A 7,290-nucleotide genomic window follows, 5' to 3' on the forward strand; every position below is an offset into this window, starting at 1 on the left:
TTAATAAATAATTATTATGTATTTATTAAAATAAAAATCAATAATTTAGTCTTTAATTGGCACACTGATGGCACACACACTGATTGTTTATCGATTTTTGTGTACTGATAGTGTACACACTATTATAATATTGTGGTATAATTATTTCACAAAATGATAGTAGCTAATGTCAAATGTGGAATCGAATTATAATTCCGACTTTAGACCGGGACCTCATTGCCAACATCATCAAAACTAGACCGGAAACTATCAAGAAATGTTTTGTAAATAGGAATGGACGACTTGGAGTTATTTTTAAATGTAGTACAACATTATAAAAAACATGTTAAATAATAATTCAATGTCCTTAAATTTGCGAGATCAATCAAAATATTTTAAGTACCTACTTTTATAATTAAAAATTACGGTCTTGAGTAAACGGAAACGCCTCTAAGGCGACTCGCGTCGTCACATTGCGTTAATATTCCGATAGATGGCGTCAGAGTAGAGTTAGAGTGTAGTGAGAATGAAAACGAAGGAATTGTTATATTTCAAACTTGGCGTGTAAGTGGTGTAAGTACCTATTGTTTGATTTATTTCAACTTGTGAATAAAACAAAATATAACTATGTGTGTTATTATTATGTTTATTAGAGACAATTTTATTATGGCGCACTCGGTGCATTCAGTGTAAATGCCTACTTTGATTTCATTGCAGCAATAGTTTTTTTTCGCAATGTTGTTGATGATATTATTAACTGGCCAGTGACTTTTTTGATTTTGTAACTTAATCAGCCTTAGCTACTGGAATTAACTGGGATGTAAACTAATACATAACCTATCATCATTGCTGTTTTTCTACCTACTTACTAACAGCATGAATGTATTTTTGTAGCTCTCCGGCTGCAGTAGCCAGCGTTGGCTTGTGCTGTGGGTGGTACCGGCGCGCTGGTACTGTGCAACGGTACGATATCAATAATCTACAGTGGTATCGGTGTGCTTTCATCATCAACATCAATAATCGATGTCTAAAACAACTATATTTGAACTGTAGATTCTACAGTTCAAATATTAATTATGAATTATGTTCCCTTTTAGATCTTGAGGTATAATGGTTTTTAACGTTATTACAGGAGTGAGAACCATAGTCGCTGGCGCGCTTGGCGCTGGATATTGCGGCGGCTGCGGCGGCGTGATATGACGTCGGCAGAGTAAGTACATATTTTATACTTTCTTTTTTAACATAATGAACTGTAGCCTATACAGTTTGTTGTACTATTTTTATTTTTTAAGTTCACATGTATCAACGCATGCTGTTTGTTTGCTTAATAAAGAAAAATAATAAATAACTAAATTTAAATTATTATACTTGATTATTTATCTTTGTCTTAATTTATCAAAATAGTAATTTTTATCAGACAAAATTTATTGAATCTAACTATATTGTTTCAGAAATCAGGAAGACTTGCAATGTCCGACGGAGGAGCTCCATGTTGGAGTTGGAGCGTAAGAAGGAAAAGACCACGAAGATTACCACGGATTTATTTTAGAACATACAGCACACAGAGACTACATGAGATCGAGTGATTGATCCAGAAGCCTGGAAGCCTTACATTGACAGCGGAGTGCCAAATTCAAATATGCTTGCGTTTAACCAAAAAGTTTCTAACTTTCCAACACTCCAGGCCGACGTGGCAGAGACAGAGGAGTGGCTTGAGCCATCAGAGTTCCTGGCAGCACTACGGGCCTGGCCTGGAGTGCCGTGGCGGCGACCTCCGAGGAGACCACGGCGCAGTTGTCCATACGTGGACGTATCCTCGGAGCAGACGCTTATTCAACATATACGAGGATTAAGAGCCCTATTAACTTTTTGCACCTTAGTTAAATTGTTAATAGGGCTCCATCTATTTTAATGAACTTTGTAAATATTGTAAATAGTAGAATAGGTTATGTAGATTTAGTATTTCATTTGTAATTATTTGATAATTAGCTAGATTAAGTTGACTGTAAATAAATTTGTACAGAAACATTTTTTTTTCTATGTGGTAAGTCCTCCCTATATTGCTATTTATGTATAATTACATATATGTGTTACAGGAAATGTATGAAATCCGTCATTGTATACAATTCCTAGGAATTGTGTATAAGTCCTAAAATCACCCGGAAATGTGTGATGTAAATTAATACGTTGCGACCCTGAATTTATTAGATGATAATTAACAAAGAATTTACCCGAAACCGTAACATTGAAGTTGAAAGACTGAAATAAATCGCACAAAAGGAAACTGGGATGAAGTTGAAAAAAAAAAACGGTTTATTCAAAGTTACAAAATATTCTCGTTTATTCAAAGGTTTATTGAAAGTTACAAAGTATTCAATCGCTGTCGGATTCGGAATCGTCATCTTCGAAATCACTCTCGACGTCGCTCGGGAGATCTTCAACGTCCTCTTCTGTAAAATAAACATCGTACATATAATAGACAAGGGAGATTCTTGAACATCTATGAAGGCTGTTAATTTAAAAAAACATTTAACAGAAGCGTCGGCCAGGCGACTCCGAAACGTTATTTTCGTTTTTGGGAGTATATGCTACACTTAAAGTGTCTGAAAACAGGTTTTTGGTAATCATGGCAGCAATAAAAAGTTGAAAAAAAATGTTATCCGTATTGCTATGATACAGGTCGGCTAAATTTGTTGACATTTTCAAAAATGCGCTCAGGCTATATGCTACGCGCAAAATGTCTGAAAACAAACTTTTTCGTAATACAATTATAAAATCTATGTACATTTTCACTATTAGACGTATTGCTATAATACCGACTGTCTTTTTTTTTTGACACAGCAGAAATGGCCTCCCACGCAGTTGCTACACTTTCGACCGTTACTACACACCTAGTCGGGTTCAGAATCATACAATCTAACGATTTTATAGGGTTTTTGCCGTATTGCTATGAGACATGGTTTTGGTCGTGGACTTCTTCTTCTCGTACTATAAAACAATTTATTTTCGCAAAAACCGTGTTGCTCCTGACAGTCAGGGCAGTAATGAGATGTATCGCGTCTTTATTTTTTAGTGCTCCAACATTGCTTGCATCGTTTTCGCATAACTTTATTGTTTATCTACGCCCTTTCTTTTACGTGGGCATGGTTGGAGGACATGCACAGTATTAGTTGTCGGCGTTAATGGGATTACTAGTGTTGTCTCTTCATCTTTCAATAAAGAAATAACTTCTAGTCGATAATCGTAAAAGGACACCCTTTTGATAGAAAAAATGTTATAAATTGTAAATAGGGTTTCTGCTCGAGCTTTCTCGAACTCGAGAAAACTCGAGAAATTTGGCTTCATTCGAGACGAGAAAAAAATTACCGGAGCTCGAGAATTCTCGAGTTTCGATTTTGAAGCTTTAATATTCTTGTAAGCCTATTTTCTTAGACAAAAGTAAGTTTTTAATTATTTAATAGGTTAACGTCGCGTTTAAACTGGCCTAGTCTTTCCTTTTTTAATTAATTTGATTTGCAAGTAATGATCTTAACCGAAACTAATAATGTTCACCTACGAGTATGCTATATTTTATTATGTTTGTATAACTGACTGATTTAAAGACTGAAAATGTTTTGTTAACTATCTGTTAGTTTAGGTACTCGTAAATACGTTTATTCAAGTCGTTATCTTTAAGTTTAAAAAATTATTTAAAAGTTTTATTTTGTTTGTAAATGTAGGTTTATTATAGTAATTTTTCAATTAATTTGGACTTGTGTTCTTTGGAAAACAAGTGATTCAATTGGAGCTCCAGATATTTATGGTTATTAATCCTTAAAGTACACGCGACTTTATGACTTTCGTTCCTTTAGTTAATTACTAAGTTATAATTATCCTACTAATATTATAAATGCGAAAGTTTGTGTGAATGTCTGGATGTTTGTTACTCTTTCACGCAAAAACTACTGAACGGATTTTGTTGAAACTTTACAGTATTATTGATTATAACCCAGACACATTATAACATTAATAAAAACCCGTGTTTTTATTAAATTTCAACCGATTTCAACAGTTTTAATTAAAAGACTCGAGACCCGAGAAAACTCGAGACTTTGGCATCGAGAATTCCCGAAACTCGAGAAAAAAAATAAGTCGAGAAATCAGAAACCCTAATTGTAAATGAGTTATACAACATTTGTTGGAAAATATGAATGCCGAGCTTTTTGTACCATTTGACCGTCTTGTGCTCGCAGCTGTAATAAGCCAGCATTTAATTTTGGTCTTGATGATCAATTCCACCCATATATTCGTTATATTTTGCTATCATTTCTGGCTTTGAGATAATTTCACCACGACGTGTAAATTTCTTCTTTCATTATGGTACAAGCATTATGAATTTTTTGTATTAACTCTTCTTTTGTACTTATTTCTTTATTGTAGACTAACTCTTTGGCCCGGCCCCAAACATAGAAATCGAGGGGTGTTAAGTCCGGCGACCGAGCAGGCCATTCAGTTGGCCCACCTCTACCGATCCATGAATCGGGGAATGAATTATTTAATAATTCTCTGACATCCAGCCTGAAATGCGCCGGGCGTGTTCGTGTTGAAACACAATGGGCGTGTCTTCGGTTATTACTTCCGACAACAGATCAGGCAAAACCTCCGTTAAAAATTCGTAGTAGTTTTCTCCATTTAATGTATCTGGCAGGAAAATGGAAATGCGGTCCAATGATCTTACGACCAATAACACCGGCCCACACATTAACGGAACATTTCCGCTGAAACGATGTTACCCTCCTTTCATGAGACCAACGATGTAAATTGTGCAAATTGGTTATGCCTTCACGAGTGGCAATATAATAGTAGGCAATAAGGTTAGTACAATAAACTAAAAATTACCTTGAACTTGATTCATCACCGATCAAACTTCAGAATCAGTTGATTTAATAACAAAAGCTGCTTGCGTGCTACACAATTATCTTTCAACTTATCAAACAATAACAGTTTTTGGTGAAGCAAGTGCTGAAGACGGATCAGTTTTACGATCAGTGGGACAACTACATGACAATCTACGAGCAACAAGAGAAGCATTTGCTCGTTCTTTTATACAGCCATCCCTACCAAACCGGCTAGCATGTAGCGCCCGACCTGTCTCGGTGCGGTTGATACAACTCCTTTTACTTACTGCAAACTATTTTGTAACATAACTTGACATTTCCAATAAATCAAATTAAAATTTATTACATTTAAAATTAATGTTGTTATTATTATTTGGTTTTATTATTATTAAAATGATTACTAAATAATTAAAATACGACAATCAATATTCTACGACAAATTGTATGTTCCATCCATGATTGATACTGCCTTCCTTTCTTCTAGAGAAGACTCGGGATTTCCGAATAACGCATTTGGTACAATAAGATTGCGGTCAGCGACCATTCTTCTATTTAAATGGTCGAGTCCCAGGTGTCTTGGCTTAAAATCCAGAGAAATAGCATCACGCGCGGTTTTTAAATGCCTTTCTAGAGTCCTTCTACTTATTTTAAAGAGCGTGGCTAATCTCTCGTTGCTGTCACCAGTTCGCAACTTAAATAAATGGCTAGTTTCGTTTTGGCGTTTGACTCAGACGAAGAAGGCGTTTGTTCCAAGATTGTATTGAATTGATCTCTGCTAACGCCAAATCGAATATGAATCTCATTAGGATCCATATTTTCGATATCTTCAAAGTCCAGACTTTTTTTTAAAATAGCTTTTTTTAAAAGCTCTAGTATTTGCACAAAATGAGTGCTGTTAAAATCATGTCTGAGATTTGGACTATCAATGAGCTCCTCCCAATCATTCGATGTCAAATGTGCATCACATATTCTGGCACTGTCTAGTATGAATAAGTTAGAATGTAACAAGAGTAATCCTTACATTCTCAGGCATTCGACGACGTGAAACACTACGGCATCTGTCAAACATACAGTTCGCTGAGGTGCTAGGCACTCGTGAATATTCTTCCATTTCAAGAACACATTCGTGCGGGGCAGCGTCTTTCCGTTCTATACATGGCCAGAACGCACCCATAGGAAACTGCTCGTGTATATTTAGTAATGTCTCTTTGTAAATCTGTGACTACAACTACAAACTATACACGAATTTTGCGTACTGATCGTGTATAGTTTGTATCGTGAATGCTTCTGTTAGTGCTTCCGTTTTCGTTCCAAACTATACTACACCACTTACACTTGACTAGTGTGTTTGATATTGATTTAGTAAAATTCAGTAAAATATATATTTATTACATAAAATATTATTAATTTACTGAATCTATAATAAATCTAGATTCTTAACACTATTGTAAGTGGTTTTTGAAATTAAATTGATTACGTAGATTTCAAATTAAATAACAATTATTCGTGTAATCATAAATTCATTTCAAATGAGAGAGAGTGAGAGAATAAAGTTCAACGTGCATTAATAATACCTACATATTATGCGAGACTGAACAAAATCATTCTGACATATTTCCATACATAATTCTTAACTAATTCTTAACTTCCATAAATAACTCATATAGAGTTATTCGAGAATTGATGAAATATCAGCCCCAAATCAAATATATTTTCTATGGCAGAATAAGAAACACCAAAAAACCCTTTATCAAAACAATGGCACGTGTCGAAAGATGATTCAATGTTTAAAGTAGACACGCAGATATGAAATTAATATGTAATAGAAAGAGAGGTCAATAAGTCAAAATGACTAGCATGCAACTAATCGCGTACTGGCGATGTATATTTTGGAATAAGATAATTGACCTAAGTCACTGCAAAGTATACGCGAGCAGTACGCAGCATATGCGACCAGCGTGTATAGTTTGGAAGAGTTTAGTAAAAAACGTCATTTCCAAACTATACTCGATTAGTTTCACACCCTTGCGTTCTGGCTATGTATAGAATGGAAAGACGCGGCAGCGCCTTCAGAATATAGATTTCTTCGTAACTCTGGTACATATAGCACACGCTTAAGTTTCCATCTCTCCCATTCGCCATTAACTTGTTTATCTATCAGTACAGTTCCTTTACCATGTACTTTGATGCTCTGTTTGTTACCTAATTTAACAGAATTGTTGCATTGAGACTCGTTCAACTCACAGAAGTCAACTCACCTCCTCATTATGTTCCGATGAGTATCCTTCTGCGCTGAACGCCAGCATATTGTTAGGTTTCTTATCATTGTACTTCTTCTTTGGCAATCTGCAGTCTCTAGCAAAATGGCCTCTTTTATTGCAATTGTAGCAAATAAATCAGCTCACTTAGGGGAAAAATGGACGAACTTGTATTG

General features: G+C 35.2%; 1 long non-coding RNA gene across 1 annotated transcript; it reads left to right on the forward strand.

Moving 5' to 3' along the window:
- The first annotated feature begins 956 nt into the window (after window positions 1–956).
- LOC135081291 (uncharacterized) lies at window positions 957–2,005 on the forward strand. Its single transcript, XR_010259175.1, has 2 exons — window positions 957–1,189; window positions 1,431–2,005. It is a non-coding gene; the product is annotated as an uncharacterized LOC135081291 (long non-coding RNA).
- Window positions 2,006–7,290: the final 5,285 nt, after the last annotated feature.

The sequence above is a fragment of the Ostrinia nubilalis genome, chromosome 19, assembly GCF_963855985.1.
Source record: "Ostrinia nubilalis chromosome 19, ilOstNubi1.1, whole genome shotgun sequence".
Taxonomy (NCBI): Eukaryota; Metazoa; Arthropoda; class Insecta; order Lepidoptera; family Crambidae; genus Ostrinia; species Ostrinia nubilalis.